This window comes from Wyeomyia smithii, chromosome 2 (genome assembly GCF_029784165.1).
Source record: "Wyeomyia smithii strain HCP4-BCI-WySm-NY-G18 chromosome 2, ASM2978416v1, whole genome shotgun sequence".
NCBI classification, from domain to species: Eukaryota; Metazoa; Arthropoda; class Insecta; order Diptera; family Culicidae; genus Wyeomyia; species Wyeomyia smithii.
Window position 1 is genome coordinate 222,864,842 of NC_073695.1, and position 21,418 is coordinate 222,886,259.

Sequence of the window (21,418 nt, forward strand, 5' to 3'; positions counted from 1 at the left end):
TTATGCTTTGGTGAAGTGTTGCTGTGGAGAGTGCTCGGTCTAAATAGATTGCTTTCTTGAGTGAGGTTATAGCGAAAAATGAGGAAAGTGCGTTACAGACATGTTTTTTCATTCACAGTTAACAAGATGATTTACTGAGGTGCATATTGTTAATGAATCAATTGTAAAATGATTTATTGATTTGATGGTCTGAAGATTTATTGATTCGATAATAGAAAATCTTCTAATGGATTTATTGATTTGATAATTTGAAGTTTCCATGATTTGATGATTCGATTCTTAAATTAACTTATTATTTATTTATCCGATGACTTATTCATTCAATTATTTATGATTTTTTTTTTCAAATAAAAAGTCTCGCAATTCATAGCCAAGATTTGAATTTTGTTTAGCAAATTTATTATAAAAAATCAAATATTTCGAAATTTGTTGTTTGTTGATGAAATCAAAACGCGCGTCAATGAAGGCAAAAAAAAAAGAAATAGATTAGCAGGGCAAAAAAAATATATACGTATCCAATCACGTCCCTATTGTTATTGAGTTGTTGCCTTGTTCAAGTATATTCACAACTATTTTGGTGTGGTCGATGGAAGAAATTATTATTATTTAGAAATTCCGAGTCCTCTAGTGCAAACTGTACAATTTCAAGAATTAGTAATGGTATGATCAACTCTAAGGGCTACAGAAATCTCAGAGGGGCTATAGCCCCCCTGGCCTCTCCGCCAAAGGATATAATGATTTAGTAAATGAGCAAATCCATGCCAAACGATATGAGAATATGCAAAAACTTAATCGAGCATTTTTAATTTGAATGACACTTTGTCAACAAACTGAATATCTTTCACATGTCTTAAAGACTCAAACATAATACAAAGTTATCTATTTATTATGGCCTTTTCAATTGGAAATGTTTATTCAAATATTTCAAAACCTTTGGAATACGAATATCAAAAACAAAAATAAAAAAAAAACATTGGGCTTGATTTTCTGGAGAACCCAACATTCAATATAAAAATGTGTCTTTCATTTTTTCATCCTGAACCTATAACCAAAAGTTTTGTTTTAAAAAACTTAAGAAAATTTAGAAAATCATCAACCTTTTTTTTGGTAATTGGAATTTAGTGTTTATTTATAATTTATTTTGATGAAATTACTTGTTTCAATTTCTTTATATTCATTGTAAGAATTATTGGATCCCAACAGTTCATTCACAGACAGTTTTTATGTACAGCCAAAAGTGTCTGAGCTACAATGCTTTGAAACAAGTTTGTGCCAAGTACATACACCTGTTCAATTAATAAAGGGCGTTATGGGTAAAAATTGGTCAACTTCAATTTGCCGTATTATTTTTATCGTGTATAAAAAATGTAAACTAAATTTAAAGATGTGTGTATAGTATCATGTTTTATGTTTTATTTTACATTTGTTCTTCAGTTGTAAAAATGGTGTCGAAGCAAGAGAAGCAACGCAACAAAATTTTGCTCGCGCATCGCGAAAATCCGAACTACTCACACGCCAAGTTGGCAAAATTGTTGAATATGGACAAATCAACGGTCACCAACGTAATAAATGTGTTTGAAGAACGTTTGTCGGCTGCTAGGAAGAAAAAATCGGAGGAGAATCGAAATCCGAAGGCCGCCAAAACGACGAAAACAGTGGCCAGCAGTTTCAAGCGGAATCCCATCCTTTTCGTCCGAGGTGTCGCAAGGAAGCCGGGAGTGCCGTCTACAACTGTGAGTCTAGTTAAAAAACGAGTTGGACTGTCAACTTACAAGAAGGTAGTGACTCCAAATCGTGACGATAAGCAAAACAAGTTCTGGCCGACTTCAATCGTAGAGAAGCTGACGAAGTTCGATTGCGGATGATGAAACTTACGTCGAGGTAGACTTTAAACAGCTTCCTGGATTGAAATGTTATACGGCAACTGGAAGAGGAAAGGTGGTAAAGATGTTTAAACACATTGACTGTCGAAGTCTGCAATCTCGTATATCAATCGACTTAGTTTGACGAGCTGAGCATTTTATGTATGTGTGTGTGTGTGTGTATGTGTGTGTGTGTATGTAACGCTCTCCCAATCTCACTCGATTTTCTCAGAGATGGCTAGACCGATCTTCATGAAATTAATTGCAAATGAGAGGTCTAGTTGCCCTATAAAACCCTGTAGAATTTCATTGCAATCGGATTTTTAGTTTAGAGGTTATGTTTAAAAATGTGAAAATCACGAAACATCATTATCTCAGAGACTACTCAACCGATTTTAACAAAATTGGTTTTAAATGAACGAGCTACTCAAAAAACCTTTAACTTTTGAGTTTCATGAAGATTGAACGTGTGGTTCAGAAGTTATTCAAAGAAACGTGTTCTGGAAAGTGTTTAATCTCACTCATGTTTCTCAGAGATGGCTGAACCGATTTCCGCAAAATCAGTGTCATTTGGAAGGTCTAATTACCCCATTACCCCCTATTGATTTTTTTTGCAATCGGACTATTACTTTGCCTGTTATGTTTAAAAATGTGAAATCCAGCTTTGAAAAGAAACGTATTTCGAAGACTACATAAACTCACTCACTTTTCTCAGAGGTGACTGAACCGATTTCCACGAAATTAGTGTCAAATGACAGGTCTAGCTGCCTCATGACACCCTATTGAGTTTCAATGTAATCGGTCTCTTACTTTGTCTGTAATTTATCGAAATATGGAAATCACGAAACTTCATTATCTCAGAAAGTACACAACCGATTTGAACGATATTGGTATCAAATGAACGGGCTAGTTAAACGTTCATTGATGAATTTTATAGTGATTAAACACGCGGTTCAAAAATTGTGAAAAGAAACATGTTCCGGTGACTTTGCAAATTCACTCGTTTTCCCAAAAATGGCTGGACTAAATTCAACAATCTTAGTGTCAAATGAAAAGTTTGGCTGAAATGAAAAGGTTGCCATTTTATTTGACTATAATCGTATTTTTATTCCAACTGTATCTGTACTGTATTAAATTATAAAAACAACGAGCGTCTATTATCTCAAAGATCACACGACTTATTTGAACATATCTAGTGTCATTTGAACGGGTTGTCTCTCAAACTCACAAGTAAGAAATTTCATAGCAATTTGATATGTGGTTTAAATGTTATGAAAAGAAACGAAATTCAAAGACTATTTAAAACTGTAACTGCTTTGATCAAAGCATATGGCCTCAACAAAATTTTAATTTGGTATTGTGCTATTCGTAAGTTCCCGGTATTGCTCGTGATTGAAGTGTACGAAATTCAAAGTCATTTATTTTATTTCGCTATTTCTTCAGCACGAATATTTTACTCCTAATCAATACTATTTTAACCTTTTGCCATTCTCCTAGAAAGGTATAGCAATCACTTGCAAAACCGAAGATATGGAAGTGGTCCGAAGGGCCGAATGGCATATATCACTCGACTCAGTTCTGTATGTATGTGTTTGTGTGTGTGTGTGTGTGTGTGTGTGTGTGTGTGTGTGTGTGTGTGTGTGTGTATGAGTGTGTATGTGCAGATTTTTATTTTCTCTCACTTTTCTCAGAGATGGCTGGACCGATTTTAATGAAATTATATGCAAATGATGATGATTAAACGGCGATCACACCTTGACAAAAAATCAAAGCTGCTGCTGTACAAAACGGTGTTCAAACCATCAATTACATATGGTTTTCCTGCTTGGTATGGTTGCGCTGCGTGCCACAGAAAAAAGCTACAAGTGAAGCAGAACCGGCTACTAAAAATGATTTTGAATCTGGACCCACTTCACCCAACAGAGGATGTTCACCTAGCTGCAAACATGGACGAACTCAACGAATGGTTTCAACGAATGCTTCCAAAGTTTTGGAACGGATGTGCTAACTCAGCAAACCTATTGCTGGAGCGCCTGGCTGCATAAAACTGTGATATTAGAATAATTAAACTCACCTTTCCTTTAACTATCCCTTATACTATTTGCAATGATCGAGGGTTATTTTTCAATTTTTTCCTTCATTTGACAAAAAAGCTAGTGTTCTGAATCCAATTAATTTCCTTCGAATAATCCAGTTGTTGAAAGTTTATCCATATCTAAGCTTATGTAATCTATTAACACATAATATGTAATGCCAAATTAAAGAAAAATAAATTAAAATTAAATATGCAAATGAAAGTTCTAGTTGCCCCATAAGACCCTATGAAATTTCATTGTAATTGGATTTTTATTTTAGAGGTTATGTTTAAAAATGTAAAAATCACGAAAATCATCAATATCTCAGAAACCACACAACCGATTTCAATAAAATTGGTATCAAATGAAATTAAATGAAATCTTAAAAACCCTTAACTTTTGAATTTTATATAGATTGAACATGTGGTTCAAAAGTTATGAAAAGTAACGTCTTCTGAATACTGTTTAATTTCACTCATGTTTCTCAGAGATGGCTGGACCTATTTCCACAAAATCCTTGTCATATGAAAAGTCTAGTTACCCCATAAGACGCAATTGATTTTTTTGCAATCGGAATATGACTTTGCCTGTTATGTTTAAAAATGTGAAATCTAGCTATGAAAAGAACATATCCCGAAGAATACATAAACTCACTCACTTTTCTCAGAGATGGCTGAACCGATTTTCACGAAATTGGTGTCAAATGAAAGGTCTAGCTGACTCATAACACCCTATTAAATTTTACTGTAATCGAACTGTAACTTCGTCTGTAATGTACCGAATTGTGAAAATCATGAAACTTCATTATCTCAGAAAGTACACAACCGATTTGATCAATAGTATTATCAGATGAACGGGCTAGTTAAGGGTTAACTGATGAATTATGATTTAACACGTGGTTTCAAAGTTCGGCTGCTCTATACGTTCCCATTTCATTTGATTATAATCGAACTAAGCAACCGTTATGTAATAAATTGTTAATGAAACAACGAAATTCTATTATCTCAAAGATTACACGACTTATTTGAACATAACTAGTGTCATACGAACGAGTCATCTCTCAAACTTACAAATAACAAACTTCATAACAATTTGATATGCGGTTCAAAAGTTATGGAAAGAAAAGAAATTCAAAGACTATTTAAAACTATACCTGCTTTGATCAATATATGTGGCCACAATATAATTTAAGTGTGGTATCGTACCATTTGAATGTTCCCGGTATCGCTCGTGTTTGTATTGTTCGAAATTGAAAGTCATTTCTTTTATTTCGCTATTTCTTGAGCATTTACATTACGTCAGATTTCATATTTCATACTTCTATTACAACATCATTATTTTACAACCCAAAAATTTATTGGATTGAAGCGTTCATGTAATTCTATTTTTACAAATAAGAAGTTTGAATGAGAAAGGCTGGGTCTGACCGCTAGGTGGATTAATTGAGGTTTATATGCAAAGATTACAACATCAATATTTTAGAACCTACAGAGTGAATATACATTTATTGGATTAAAGCGTTCATGTAAATCTATTTTTACAAATAAAAGTTTGAATGAGAAAGGCTGGGTCTGACCGCTAGGTGGTTTAATTTAGGTTTTTATCGTACGAGTTAAAAGCATTTATTTGCTATTGAAAAATTACCAAAAATTTGTTAGAATTTTTTCTTAAGCCCTATTTAGAGTTCCAAGCGAAGTGAAAATCTCATGCAACATGTTCATTTTTTCACGCTCGTGAAAAATGCAACCTGCAAAAAATTTCACTTCGCTTGGAGCTGTAAACAAATTCGATCCAGCGAAATCGATGGTTGTGGATCTTATCTTTTTCATTTGGGTTTATTTCTTTCACGCATGCAAGCGCTAGTGAAAAAAGGAGCAGCAAGCGAAAACTTGCGTGCGTTTCTATTCTGTCAGTTGCAGCCAATTTTCACTTCGCTCGGAGTGTAAACTCGTGAGTTTCGCTTCACCTAAACTGTAAACTGCAGGGTGGTGAAATACCTGCGTGTTGCACAAACGGGTTTTCACGACTGATTTCGCAAGCGAAAATTTACGCTTTTTCACTTGTCAAATTTTTCACTTCGCTTGGAACTGTAAACTATGCTTTACGAGTTTTTTTGCAGAAAACTTATTAATTAAATAATCAACATTCAACTTCATCAGTATACTCGTACTCGAAACTTAATAATGCTAAGTTTGACTGCCTTTCATTCTTCACAGTCGCAAGCAACCTATTTTTAATAAGTTTCATCTTCAAGTTTTTTTCTTGATACCTGAAAAAAAACTACCGCAATTTGAAAAAAAATGCGATCCACAGGCAAAAATTTGCACACAATTCGAGAAAGACTGCGTAAATATAAGACGACTCTGACAATAATAGAAACTAGGAAAAAACTACACACATCTGCAGGTCAATAAAATCTGCATACGAGCTCAGAAAATCTGCATTTTGCAAAGCACATCTGGTATCCCTGATTCGGACAAGTAAGCAAAAGCAATGCATTAAAAAAACTTGTGGGTTATTTTCTTTCTCTGCTTTACCTACCATGCGCGCTAAAGCTCTAGAGTTAAAGTTTGGCCGACTGTCACTGAAAAGTTCCAATCAAACAGTCAACAGTTTTTTCATCATAGTTTTAACATTGCTGATGTTCGATTGGAACGAGTTTTGACCGTTCGATTGGCGCTTTTAGTGACAGTCGGCTAAACTTTAACTCTAGGCGTTTAATGCGCGCTGGTTCGATTCAAATGGTGTGTTAATGTGTGTCATTCCAAGAGAATCCAAGGTGAACTCTTATGGATGTAGTTGTGATATTGGCGCTCGCGAAAAAATAACACTGAAAGAAAGTGTCAGATTGAAATGGTCTGTTCAAATTTTCTTACTGTATATCGAACTTTTGATTAAATCTCATTTTTAAAGAGAAAAAATCTTTTTGTCGATTTGTGGGGGCCCTAAAAATGTGGGGGTCCGGGGCCCGGGCCCCCTGGGCACCCCCATAAATCCGGCTCTGGGTATGCCGCAAACAACGTCTGCCCTGTAGAAAAACACTTGGCTATCGTCAAGTGAAACCTTTAGAAGACACCAAAGACAGTTGTCAACGAGATGCATGACTAATTGGCGTTCTGCGGCGAACAAAGTGACCAAAAAGGCTGTACAAAATAAGATGGAAGGAGTCAAGAGAAAGGTCCGGCAATTCGCATTCGCTGAGAGGGAAGCTTGAGTCAATATTTTTCAGCAAATTTGTTTCTTCAGCAAAGTTTCATATTTTACATATTCTAAAACTTTGCCAAATAAACCATTCCCCCATCCAACTTTTGCAAGTTCCGTCATTCTCGCTTCTACGTTCACGAAGCTGATCGTTTTCAATTTTTCATTGCCTTAGAGAATAATGCGACCAGCTACGTAAACGTAGTAGCGAGAATGACGGAACTTGCAAAAGGTGTAGAAGTAAGCGGGGTAAGACCGCCCCCTTAAGCATTTCTGTTTATAGAAAAAAAAAGTTGCGGCTGCAATTTCATTTTTTCTTCGCTAAGAGGTTCTTCTATTCAATACCCGCATTTAAAAAATAAGAACTGAAATATTTTTGTTTATTTTCCAGCCTTTTTTCAATTTTAAAAATTCATTGAAAATGTGCAGATCTTTTTCATGCGGGGTTATCCCGCCCACCAGCGGGGTAAGATCGCCCACTATTTTTTGAGGATAACAAATATTTTCAGGGCCAAAGCGGTTGATTTTCTCGGTATAATGTCTTTGATGTAGATGGTATTTTTTTTTCTATTTTAATAAAATATACACTGTGAAAAATCTGAAAAAAATATTTTTTTTCTAAGTTTTAACTTTTTTTGTTATTTTAATTATCCAAGTTCAAATTAATGTTTAGGTAACTTTTTGTGGTTTTCAAAATAAATAGATTTTCCAGAAATTGGGGTTTTTCAAAATATTCAATTTATAATAAACCTGTCTTTAAGCTAAAAATAGAAACTCAGTAATCCTGTCTGTATGATTTTTTTGAAGACTTATTATGTATGGAGTAATACTAATAATTATAAATTTTTTATTCATATTTTAAAATTTTTTATGTTTTTTTTTGAGGAACAAAATTACCAACGATTCTATACATCAAACAAACCGCCCAAAAAAATTCTTTGCAAAATTCGAGCTGTTAATATTTCTATTACTCCATGATATAACAACCATCAAATTTTAGCTTACCTTTTGCAGATTTTGCAGGCAAAAACATGATTTTTTTAAATAAATTAAAAAAAAAATTAATTCTATTTTTATATCTTTTCTTTGATTTTTTTTTACAGTGTATACTTTTTTCCGAAGTAAAAAAACTGCTATTTTCAACTCTGTTGGAGACGTCATATCGATCAAACAAACCGTCCTGGCTCTAAAATTATTTTTGTTCATTAATACCATTTTTACACAAGTTTACTTTTTTCAAAAATTAGTCGCGTTAAAAAAATATTACTAGAAAAGCTTCAACCAAATCGAAAGTGGTCGATTAACATCGATGTCTTATGTGGCTTGAAATTGCTTTACTGATCGTGCATATATTCCCTTTGTAGTGTCGAGGCATTTGGGTTTTGAAGTAAAATAACAAGCAGTTGTACACGTGGCGGTTTTACCCCATGTATAGTGGGCGACGTTACCCCCAGTGGAACATTTTCATATTCCATCGAAAAAGTAGTCAAAATTACAAGATCACTATATTCACGAATAAAACAATAAATTTTTAGACAGAAAAACCTTAAGTCCCGTTGCCGCAAAACAATAGCGCATTGACTGGTTGCCAGCTGAAAGGTTGTTTTTGATTATTTCTGTGACTGTTCGCGCACTATCAAAAAAGAAAGGGGTGCGAAACGTTATGTAATTATACCGTAATAGACATGTTAAAGAAATTTTTCAATTATTATATAACTTGGTGGTAAAACTACGGAGGGCGGTCTTACCCCGCTGGGCGGTCTTATCCTGTTTACCCCTATAGTTGAATGTGCATGTTGAATGTTAGACATGTTGATTTCTTTTTCATAATAACTATCATAACATAGAATGTCATGTACTGTTGATGCTAGTGACAAATCTTATAAAATACAGAACCCGAATGATGCACAAATCATAAACATATGTGTTGATTTTCACATCGCTATACATGATCGAAGTAATACATACAAAACGTTTCACAAGATGCGAGAGAAATCTCAAAATCAACCCTTACGGAAAGACGTAGTCCTACGTCAATAAGCTAACATATGCTATAACTTTGCAAGAAAAAGTCCTAGCTAAAGCTAAGCTCTACTCTAAACGAAATTTTCTTGTAAAATTCAAGTAACAAAAATTAAGTACAAAAACCTAAATTTCAAGTAACTTCTATATACTGTACCTAATAACTTTGTACCCAATGAAGATAGGAAATTTGTTTGCTCAGCAAAGTTCCATAATTTTAAATCTTCTCCAACTTTGCCAAATAAATTGTTCCTCACAAAGAAGTTATTTTTTTTTTATTTTTAATATAGTAGACATTCCATAACTTTTGATTATATGATCCAATGCGGTTCATTCATAGAAACATTTGTTCCGAAGACACCATTAAGGGTTTCTGAGCTATAATGCTTTGAAGTCTCTAAGGGTTTCTTAGTTATAATGCTTTGATGAAGCCTATGCCAAAATACCTATGCCCATTCAGAAAATTACTCTTGAGTTTTAAAATTTTTATGTATGCATGGAATATATTCAGTTCACTAAGCCAAACACGAGACACGGTGCTCCCACAGACCGTTATTATAAAAAAATGCACCAAAGAATCTGAGTACACCATTTAATTCGTTATGCATCCAGAATCTCTGGTCAAAATTTCAAAATCATCGTACGGTACATTTTTGAGTAATGCCCTTGAAGGTGGTAAGGAACGAAGAAGTGATATAAAAACGTCGGAGTACTTATTGTAAAGCACGTTTTTCAACTACCATTTCATGGAATAACTTCCAAGATAGTTTCTACACATTATATTTCAAGACGCTAACAAATGGTGAAAAGATTTATTTGGAAATTCCACGGTGCACAGTAGTCTAAATTCGAAAAATCGTGCTCGCTTTAGATTTGACTGTGAAAAATTGATTTTATGCACTCAATGTCTTGAGCAAAAATGTTTCAAAGAACGAGGCCTCACTTTTGGAGTTTTCGATTTTTCGATCAATCCACCTAACAGTTATATTTTATCTAATTTTCAATATACCAAATTTGCTTCCTTCAGCAAAGTTGTGGAAAAGCAAAGTTGTGGAGCACCGCGGTGGGCAAAGTTAGGTCCCGAGAGGGAATTTGGTATAGATCTCGTCAATTTTAAGTAAATGATTCAATGTTTAAATAATACACATCAGGTAATGACTCGATGATTACAAATTTCGACGAGTTACTGCACTGCCCATAATTCAAAAATTGGCTAATATGTCATAGGCATCAAATCAAGAAAAAAGCATTTGAAAGTTTTTTTGTCGGTACAACATATTTTGACTGTCCATGACAACTTTTTTTTTGAGTATATCTACCTTTATATATGCTAGATTGCCGTTGAGTTGGTACAGAGAAATCTGCAGGAAAATTCCATCCGCCACGTATTTTTAACGCAGCAGCCGTTGTTTCAATTATGACAAACCGGTGTGCAATTTGGCTAATATCCATACGATGTGAATTATATCGTGCTTGTTGGTGGTAAAAAGAGTTTAAAAATTAATAAAACAACACGGAAGCACAAGCGAGGACGAAAAGGACGACGAGACTTTTGTTTCGTGCAACAATATAACAATAAAATGAAAATAATATTATTCATGATAATCTCACAATCCACTTTCCTATTTCTTCTCATCAAATCCAAAATGAAATCTAAATCATCTCTTTACTATAACTTTTAATCAAAAAGTTAAATAGCATTTTAAGAATATAAAGATTTATGACAGAAGGAAACAGTCACGCGTTTTGATCATTGGGTTTCGCAACACAACAAATAACTTCTTGTTGCATCAAATATTCTTCGTAAAAAAGTCAAATTTGATGCAAGGGCCTTACGATCGCTTACCTGTCGCCAATAACCAGGCTACAACACACTTTCGAGAATTAGACGAAACAAAGTACAGTAATAATACACCCCTAGTAACAATATATGTTTTATCGAAGTTTTATAGTGCTTAATACAGCTAAAACAGCGCTTGGGACTGGTTTGTGAACATGCCACAGGTAGAAACATATTGGATATTAGCCAACTTCTCAATTATTTTGGATATTAGCCAAAATTGTTTTACATTTGCTGCCTTCCCAAATGCATTTTTTGACAATCGGCTTCCGTAGGGACCTTGTTCAGGGTGTTTATCACCACGAAGAACTGTTTTCTCGATTTTAGTAAAAATGGTATATTAGCCAATTTTTGAATTATGAGCAGTGCAGCAATTATCCATTGGTATTATAATTCAATAATTTGTTTATTTGATTTTAATGATTTAAATAGTTCAACGATTTCTAACTCAATTTGTTAATAATTCGATGATTCAGTCTTTTTATTAAGACTAATTTTTCCAGTGGTTTGTGGATTACAGAATTCGAAAATCCTTGGTTATTACAATCAAAATTCAGTTGTTTAAAATTATTTAATTACAAAAAATAAATAATTCGGTAAATTTCTATTTCGACGATTCAATAAGTCAATGATTTTATGATTGAACGATTGATTAAACCGATGATATCGGTAATTCAATATGTCGATTGATGATTCGATTGTTTAGCGATCCAGTGTTTTATCAATTCTATGATATGATTTGATAAACAGATAAGTGAATGATTCGATGAACTGATAGGTTAATGGTTTAGTAGTTCGAGGATTTATTGATCTGATGATTCAATAATTTGATAATAATTTTTATTGAGGAAGGTGTACCAGTAAAGTCAAGGTCAAAAAAAGTCAAGGTTCTCAGCCCTAAATTGAAAGATAATGTTATTCATAGCATTTTTGTAGAACATTTCGACTTTCTAAAAAATTGTTGCCCGAACGTGATTTAAGAAAAAATAACTTTTTTAAGCCATAAACCCACTATTTTGAACTTTTTTCAATTCTGTTCAGTTCGTAAATTTTAAATTTTTTCCATATATTTTTTTATTTTTGTGAGATTGTTTTTGAATATTTTCATGGTTCAGTGCAGCATTGCATTCAGTTTTTTAACTCCCAGACCCCATTAAACATCACAGAAAAATTATTTTTTTCCATAATTTTCAGATAAAACCCTTCAAAACACAAATAAAAAATATTTTTATCAAGAACTAAATTTTCATTGCAAAGCGGGATTCAACACGAAAATTTACATGAAAAAAGATCCTAGATATCCTATCGGGGGCTGAGATATTGGCATTTGTATATGTGATGGAAAACTATGCATTTTAATAACTATGTTGAATAACTGTTTTATTTTGGGAGATACAAAACAAAAATGTTCTGAAAATAAATGCATTTTTGGATGGCTGATAACTTAGTAGAAGGTTGAATAATACTGGTACACCCTTTTCACGCATGAGGTTTAGATATAACTGGTGCACTTGGCATGGCTTGCTCATCTACCCTAAATTGACGACCTAATGATTCGACGATTCAATGATTTACTAAACCGGTGGCTTAAAATAAATAATTGGTCCCGTTTTCCGCGGAAGAAAACTAGTTCTGGCCCTGAAAAACTTCAATTTCGATTCCTCGTTAACCACCAAGGAAATTGGTACAAACTGTGTTTCAAAACAAAAAATCGATCTTCTCTCTAATCGTTTCTTATATTTAATGGGTAGAATCGTTCTTATTCTTGCTTATAGCTGGATCCGCCAATCGTACGAATTGGAAAACGCTTTATTTTAATATTTTGTCCTCAAAAATAGCAATAAGATCAAAGCAAAGAATTCATTAATGAATAATTGATTTAATTGGAATATTAAATTAGATAGGATTAGATAAATTATTCTCTTGACGATACTCCGTGTTTCATTTTTCTGTAATTGAATGAATACTACAACAAATATTTACAAAAACTGATGAAAATACATATAAATATGCGACCACGGACTGATTATTACCAATCGGAAAGTGCAATTGCATATTGCATGCAGGAAACATATTTATTGTATCGAAGCATTTAGTATATAAATAATAACTATCAACAACAATTTGACATAGGTAGCAATCAATTGTTATTCTTGCATACCGTGATACGGCAAATGCATTTCTAGAAGTGCATAGGCTCCGATTCATTAAAAAAACACGTCCCACGGTGTGGTTTGTTTTCAACTAAAACCTGCACATCGTTGGCGTTGATTGAGAATTATCGTTCAGGTAAACGATACTCAAAACACGCGACTGACCGAACTGATGTTTGCTTATTTTCGGATACCCATATCTAACCTAGTTGCGCTGCACCGATTGGGTTTGAAGTTATTTGTTTGTATGTGGTTCACTACAGTGGTTAGCAGGAATTATGCTCACTTTTCAGAAAAAAAACTTGCAGACTGAAGTAAATACCATCAATTGTACACAACCAGTTTTGGTTGCTCGGAATTGTGCTTTGGTTGCCCGGAGGAAAATTAAGCAAAACCTGCCCGATCGGTCCCTTTTTTCATTGAGTTTGCAGACTGGCTGACTCTCAATGAAATAAAAACCAACATAAATTCGCAGGGATCAAATTTCTGCAGCGATAAATCACGACGGTCTAGCAATCAGTTCGTTACGCGTATGCGTAAATTGCTTACTTGCGGGTCAAGCGGATGTGTTGGGTTACTTGTGCGTGAAAAACGCTCAATTGCGTCCGGTGACGTGAAATTAGTTTCCGTTTTAAAATGGTCGGCTTTGCAAAATTCCAGCAGCTTTTTTGGCGACAGGTTCGTAATAGGATCCATCCTTCCGGAAGTCTTATATTCTTAGAAAATTATTGTTACTAACTATTGTTTGACTTACCTGATGACAAGGTTTTCAAAGCATTGCGCTCTAACGTTCTCACATTACCATCAAATAATATTATCGCAGAAGGTGAAACTGTAATGAGAAAAATAATTAAAAGAAAATGATTAGAAAAAAATAATCAGATTCAATATGAAAATGAAATAGGAATGATAACAGCAACAGTTCTAACGATCTGCACGTGTCTACTCAGCTATGCACCCAATCGTGCAAATTTATTGCTGAGCTCAGATGATATTATCTGGCCTGAGTGGCGGCGCCACACAATCGTTCCCATCGGAAAGAATCCTTCACCTGAAAACTAGAGCAAGAATCGTGCGAGCGCAACCCCACTCATCAGTCACTCAGTTTCAGTCTACTGCTCTCCATTGCAAATCTAATGGGTCTCCGGAGATTTGGTGCGAGAAATAAAATAAAAATCAAGAGTCGTTAGCGGCCCCGGGAAACTCCCATCAAATGGCGCTTTATCTTAATTACTGTACAGAGTGCGCTCTGTTTCGAATTGTGGTAATGGATTGCACTGAGCCGTGGCACGTACGGAACGGGCTGGGTTGGAGATTTTGGTGCCGACGCCAGGATAAGGAGAAGCAATTGAAAAGTAGCTATTTTGATGCATTAGATTAAAAAAAGACTGAAAGTAAAACACAATCACTATTGTGCGATACAGCAAATGTGTTGCAAACCTACTGACTATTCGACTAGTCCGTCGTTCAGGTTCACGTAATTAACACATCATGATGAGCTAAATAACGCACCGTACATTACCGAGCGCAAAATAGAGTCGTTATGAAATAAAAGTCCTTCTCGGGGCAGCGGCCGGAGGTTGTTGGCGCAACCAGCAACGGCCCGCCGCAAACGTGACAACCGTCCGTAATGATTGAGTGACATTTGAAACGATTAGCTGGTGAAGTGTGCGGCTCCTCCACCGCTGTTCGGTTAATAGCCAGGTGCAACAATAAGAGCGGAGCGCCGTTAATTGGCGGTACCCGTGCATTAAAATTAATAGCAGTGATTGTGTTCCTGGCGAGGCTAAAAATACGTTTGAAAACAGATGGGATTTTATGTACCCACGTTGTTCAGTGAATTATTACCATTTGTTACTAGAGAATGGTAATTTTTTCACGTCTTTTTGTTTATGATATTGATATGAAAATGATCATACATGTTAGCTTTTAACACTCTAGTGCCCAGTGCCGCCTTTAGACGGTCTTCAGTTGAACCTCTAAAAAGCTTTAATCAAAACTTAAAAAATGTTTATAAAAATTCATAGTGATTTTTATGAAGTCCGTCTGAAAAATAACTTGGGCACTAGAGGGTTAAGAGTCACCTCTCTATTGCTCATGCAGCATGGAAATCCCGGTCACAACATGTGACTTTTGTGCACTTCACAATCGATCAGGAAGGTCATCATTGAACAATTTCGAAGTCTTACATCACCAAGTGCGGCGACTGAGCTTGCACTTTACTTGCTGTAGATATTCAGCGTTCAATGCGAGAAACGCGGTGCGTTTGCAGTCGTATTTATTGCAAATAAAGGATACATTTCTAAGCGTGATATATAAATTTCAAGAATCATAAACATAATTTTTTAACATTCAAAAGATTGTAATGAATATTTCATTCAACTTATTTGGCTGCAAATTATTTTAAAAGCAATGGGAAAAACTCTATTTTCTACTATATATGTTACATTTTTTAATTTAATTTTTTTAATTTACAGTTTAGAAAAGCCTTATTCAATTCTCATGTTTTGTAAAAAAATGTGACAATTCATTCCTTTCTTTCATCTCTTTAATAGAGAAATAATACATCTTAGGTTATCAATTTCTAAGATCTCTATTGTAAGCGTTTTAATCGATAGATGAGAAACAATTGCTTAATATGGCTATTGGCTTTCTTTTAATTTTTGTTTCAAATAAGTTATACTGTCATGTCTATGATAATAAGAAAGAAAGGAAAAATGGAACTATTCTTCGTAATATAATTGAGTTTACTCAAAGAGGACGATGTTTTTTTTATACCCTCGGGTAGTAATGATAAATTTTACCAAAACCCGTGAATATGCCTCTCAAACTCGTTCCAATTTTAATATATTAATTTTCAATATAATACAATACTGATTGTATGAAAATTTCGAGCCGTTAAATGACCGTTAAAGTAATTGCAAGCATTACTTTTGAGGTTTTCGTTTGTGGATGTGCTGATTAAAGAAAAACAATGTGGTGTGATGATATTATTAATGATCTATTTTTTGGATATTTCCATTTTCGAGTTATTTTGAGTTTTTAGTTTGCTAGAACAGTGACCTGAAATACCAAATGTTTTTGTAAAATGTATGCAACTGTTCGAAAAATCACCTCGAAATGCGAAAAAAATCTATTTCTTTTTCTTCATGGTTCGAAAACTTCCTGCTCGCACAGCAAAATTCCTATTCGTCAATATAACTAGACTCTGACCAACATGCTTAATCAGTAGATAGCGAGTCACCACAGACATTAGTTGCAGCAGCCCTGCAGTAAAAAAAAAAAACATCTTAACAGTGCGAAGATTAGTAGTTGGCTCATCGTTGGGTCTATGCTGATAAAGGCTCGGAATTTATGAATTTTTTGTGATGCATATTGGCTGGAGGGTCTCCTACGAAAGGCAGAACAACAAAAGGCAGAATCACGAAAGGCAGAATCAAGAAAAGCAGAATTACGAAAGGCAGAATATTTCATAAGGCAGAATAACGAATGGCAGAATCACAAAGAGCACGAATGGCAGAATAAAAAATTCTCTATTTCCTTTTTAAGAACACACACTCGCGGCCTTTGGCCGACTCTATTGTCCAAGTGTATGCTGTCCTTACTCGCTACCGCTCGTTCGGACTTAACTAAGGGAAAGAAAACCTGTTTGAATAATCCTAGAAAACCAATAGATCAGTTGTTTGTATGCGAGAGGCCGCCGCTTCCGACGGCGGGTCGGCGCCCGACTCGGACCGCGGAAACCACGGCGGCTTTGTGCCGCCTCGGTTCCTTGCCCTCGATTATGCGTCTTCGCCGCATGAATTTTTTTATGTTAATTATAACCAACAAGCCGTTGAGACTAGTGTAAGTTATACCTAACATCGAAAAATTACTCTTCGCGATGCCGGAGAGTCTTGAGGACCTGAGCCAAACCAGTTTGCGCGTTTCGGATCTAATAATTAGACTTGATTTGCACCTCCCATCAAAACTGGTCATTTCTGTGTGACCAGTTATTATGTCTGGTTACCAAATAATATTAAATAATAAATGTAGAATAGCAGCTTTGATACCGTGACCAGGATTCGCACCAATTTGCCATTACGCACTTGGCTATCGTGAGTCAGGTTCTGCTACCAGTGATTCTGCCTTTCGTGCCCTTCGAAATTCTGCCTTTTGAAATATTCTGCCTTGTGTGTACGGTCATAGAGTTCTGCCTTTCATCATTCTGCCGTTCGTGCTTCTGCCTTTCGTGATTCTGCCTTCTGTGGCGAACCCTGGCTGGATAAGATGTTTTCCGGTGGAAGTTTTCTTAAATTTTCTCGAATTTCTGGCGCGTGGTCCACTAAAGGACCAGGTCCATCCAAGGTAGTTTTACACAGTATCATATTTGTCATCGCGCTTAGCAAGTCCATTTGCAATTTGGCCAAAAAACCTTTAACAATGCAGTTTGGTATTCTGCATAAATTGTCATTTTGAAATCAACATGCTTATCATTTTTCAATTAGAAATACATTTTGCTCAACTTCCATCAATCAAGATGCTGCTGAAAAAAAATTTTACTAAACACATCTTCGACGCATTTTTGATTACCATCTTCTCTCAAAATATACAACTGTTCACCTTCAAAAAATCCTGTTTTTGTAACACCAGAACAGTGGTTTTGGAAATCCGTGGCCGGCAGAGCGGACCGCGAAAGCTTTAGTAAATTGGTCAGGTGATTAAAATTTCTTTCTAGATTTCTAGATGAGAGCGGATTTCCAATCTTTCTGCAAACCAAGCCAAGTTAGGCTTGCAGGACGAAATGAGACTGACAAACACTATTTCGTATTATGAATCTTGTATCTGGAATTCGGCTGCCGGGGTCGCAGCAAAACGGGTCGGGAAGCCGAAATGTTAGGAAACCACTGCTCTAGGGGCAGCATATTATAATGCGTGCACTTTGAACGCTTACTTTAAATAAGAGCTGCGAAATGAATGGGAAAAAAATTGGCTCCAATTTTTTTTTGAGTTTTGGCCCAGCATTTTGTTTTGGTTTTTTTCGTGTGGTAAAACGCGCGTTACCTTCCTTTATATAGTTTACGACATTTAAAATTTTTGTTTGGATTTCATAAACTTGAATTTCTATTGTCATTTCCACACACAAAAAGATCGCTTTGTGAATCTGAAAGTTCACAGTAGAAAAATGGACATGAAGCGCAAGTCGTGTGAGAATTCTGCTATCCATTTCATGTATACAAACACGCATCATACACATCTCCAGAAATGACATCACTAGTAGAATTTTGGGAAGGCTCCAATATTTTTAACAATTTTCTTAACCTTGAGGTTTTTGTTGGTAGTGGGTAGACATACTAAAGATAAATCAATTTCTGACATCTTTGATAAATCTTATAAAGATTCACAGTGATTTTTTCGAAGTCCGTCTGAAAATTAACTTGGGCACTTGGGTTAAGTCAATGGTCAATTCGAGAACAACATTCGAATAATTATTTATCCTTAACGTAGAGTGTCAACGGAAATCGACTTTTATAATTTAGTTTAGCGATAGGTCTCAAAAGTTTGGTCTTCTCGAAAATAGCCCCCAGCACTTTCCTAGAATCAGGTACAGAAAAAAATTCCATCCCTACAGACAGACAAATATTTGATGCAATCTTCCGTTGCTTAGCCGGCATTTCTTAATCGGAAAGTGCTGATAGTAGACACCTTGTTTCCCGTTAGAAAACCAACAACGACCGCATGGGAGCAGTTCCACAAAAAATGTCTCATAGTGTTGAAAAGTCACCATTTGTGATTGGACACACATACTCATTATTTACTAATATTTATCATAAATACCTAAACTACTAACAAGCCCCCTAATAAAAAAATTTTTTCAGCCTTAATATTTTTTTTAGATTAGCATTTTTGATTTGGCTGTAACTTTGCATAGACGTTTTTACAGGCAAAAAATGCCATTTTGTGCTACTGGTTTAATTTTTTGGAATGCGACTCATTTTTGAGAAGCTATTGAAAAATACTATTTTGGGAAATTTTTTAGAGCCAAAACGGTTAGTTTGATCGGTGTGATGTCTTGACGAACTGAACGGTGTGACGAACTTTGTTGAAAGTTTTAGATAATAGTTTTGTCTTTCCAAAAAAAATACACTCTAAAAATTGATTTATTTTTTGAAAAAAAGTTGGAAGAAAAATTAAAAATTAATTGTCCAAAAAAGCCCTTCTTTTCAACATCTAATTTTTTTATAAAAACTACAAAAGATTACCTAAACAATGCAACCGGTCCGATCATGGAGAAATCGGGAAAAGAAATTTAGATATTTTGAAAAACAAATTTGAAAATTTTGATTTCCCCAAAGAATGCTTCATTGGAAATTAGAAAATATTTCTACAGCCAAAACGGTTAGAATGATTGGCATAGTGTCTTCGGCAAAGTTGTAGATAACAATTTTGTCCTTAAAAAAAATATGTACCACGGAAAAAAAATTAAAAAAAACTTTTTTTCCAAAAAATCATAACTTTTTTTCCTTGATTCCTCCATGACCGGACTGGTTGCATTGTTCAGGTAGTCTTTTGTAGTCTTCATGAAAAAGTTAGTTATTTAAAAAATGAGGTTGTGTAGATAAATAATTTTTAATTGTTCTTTTCCCTTTTTTTTTCAAAGTATAAATGATTTTTTTCTAGAGTGTATATTTTTTTCGAAAAGACAAAATTATTCTCTACAACTTTGCTGAAGACTTTACGCCGATCAAACGGACCGTTTTGGTCCTAAAAAAAATTTTAATCATCGATACCTTACCAAAATAGCATTTTTCAATAGCTTCTCAAAGATGAGTCGTTTTCCAAAAAAATTAAACCAATAGCACAAAATGGCATTTTTTGCCTATAGAAACGTCTATGCAAAGTTTAAGCTAAATCAAAAATGGTCGAATAAATTGGTTGCCCGTTTTATTTTGTGGAATGGCTCATGGCAGCGACAAGTAGGCAATAGCAAAAAAGTATCGAACAAAATTTAAGACTGTTTTAAAAAAGCATGGAACTGCGAGTTCTGGTGTTGTTTCTAATTTTTTATTTATAAAGTCGACTTTTTAGAAGTCAGAAAGTTTCCGAGTCGGAGAACTGTCCCAAAAGTCGTTTCTTGCTAAAAATTGTTTCCGGCAATTTCATGAAAAAAAAAACAATTGAACTCAGTCATGATCAATTTCTGTGCATTTTTTCATCGATCAAAAAAATGACACCTTGACCGCTTTAAAGCTTAACTTCCCGAGGGTTGATTGAACTGAAATCTTGCGTGGGTTTTTTTCGAGAAGATGAAGCTTTTAAGTCTTACACTTTTCACTCAGATGAACATCAATGCAGAATCCCAATAGTAAAAAATCGAATCGAAGGCTACACCACTGCTTATTAGGATTAGATTTTGTTCGATTTTTTCTGCATTCTGCAGACGAAAAGATTAGTAATCTTTAACATTTTTTTAAAACTACATTTAGAATTTGACAACAAATTTATACACCAACTTTGATTCTGTGATGTTGGCCGAGCAATTCAAAAAATGTTTTTTGTTAATGAACCCTGTTAACAGCAGCTCCGCTAACTTGGCTGCTTAGCTACAACAACAATGCTTTCCCAATGTTTCGAAGAAATCGTGCAAGTTTCCAGTGCTTACAAAAGGAAATAAATCAATCATTGCGAACTATAAAGGGACTACTTCTCTGCGCGCTGAATCTAAGGTGTTTGAGACTATTATTAACAATACGTTATTGGCTGCGTGTCGGAACTATATATGCCAGGAAAAACATGGAATTTATAAGGTCACGCAGTAAACACGAATCTCGTAAAGTTTGAATCGCTTTTTATTATAAATATTGGCTCTTAAGTTCAAGTTGATACCTTTGATGCGGTTTATCAATTCCATTCTCTCATCCAAGTTAGAGAAACTGGAATGCACTATGCGCTTCTGTCATTTTTTTTCAAATTGTTCAGAAGTACCGCCAGGCAGTGATCTTGGACCATTATTGTTATTTTCCATCTTTGTTATAGGAAAGATGTTTTTCCTTGCAGACGACTTCACTATACTCTTAATCGTTAAGTGCCTTGAGGACTGTGAGGAGTTACAAAGGTTATTGATTTGTTCAGTGATTGGTGTTCTCGAATCTGCTTGATTCGTCCTATATTTACTTGATTTCTGGTACAAAACCTAAATGAGTTGAATAGATGAAAGATCTGAGTTGGATACTGGATGAAAAATTATCATTCAAACTAAGGCTGTGCGAAATTTCGCAAAATTTC

The 21,418-nt window shown here is 34.8% G+C and overlaps 1 protein-coding gene across 2 annotated transcripts in view; it reads right to left on the minus strand.

The window, feature by feature from the left end:
* Positions 1-21,418, minus strand: part of LOC129721052 (mucin-2-like) — a 234,436-nt gene that overhangs the window by 93,012 nt on the left and 120,006 nt on the right. For both annotated transcript variants that reach the window (XM_055673154.1, XM_055673153.1), the window contains one exon: positions 13,908-13,985. The gene's annotated coding sequence lies outside the window, so the exon portion shown is untranslated. The remainder of the gene's footprint in view (positions 1-13,907; positions 13,986-21,418) is intronic.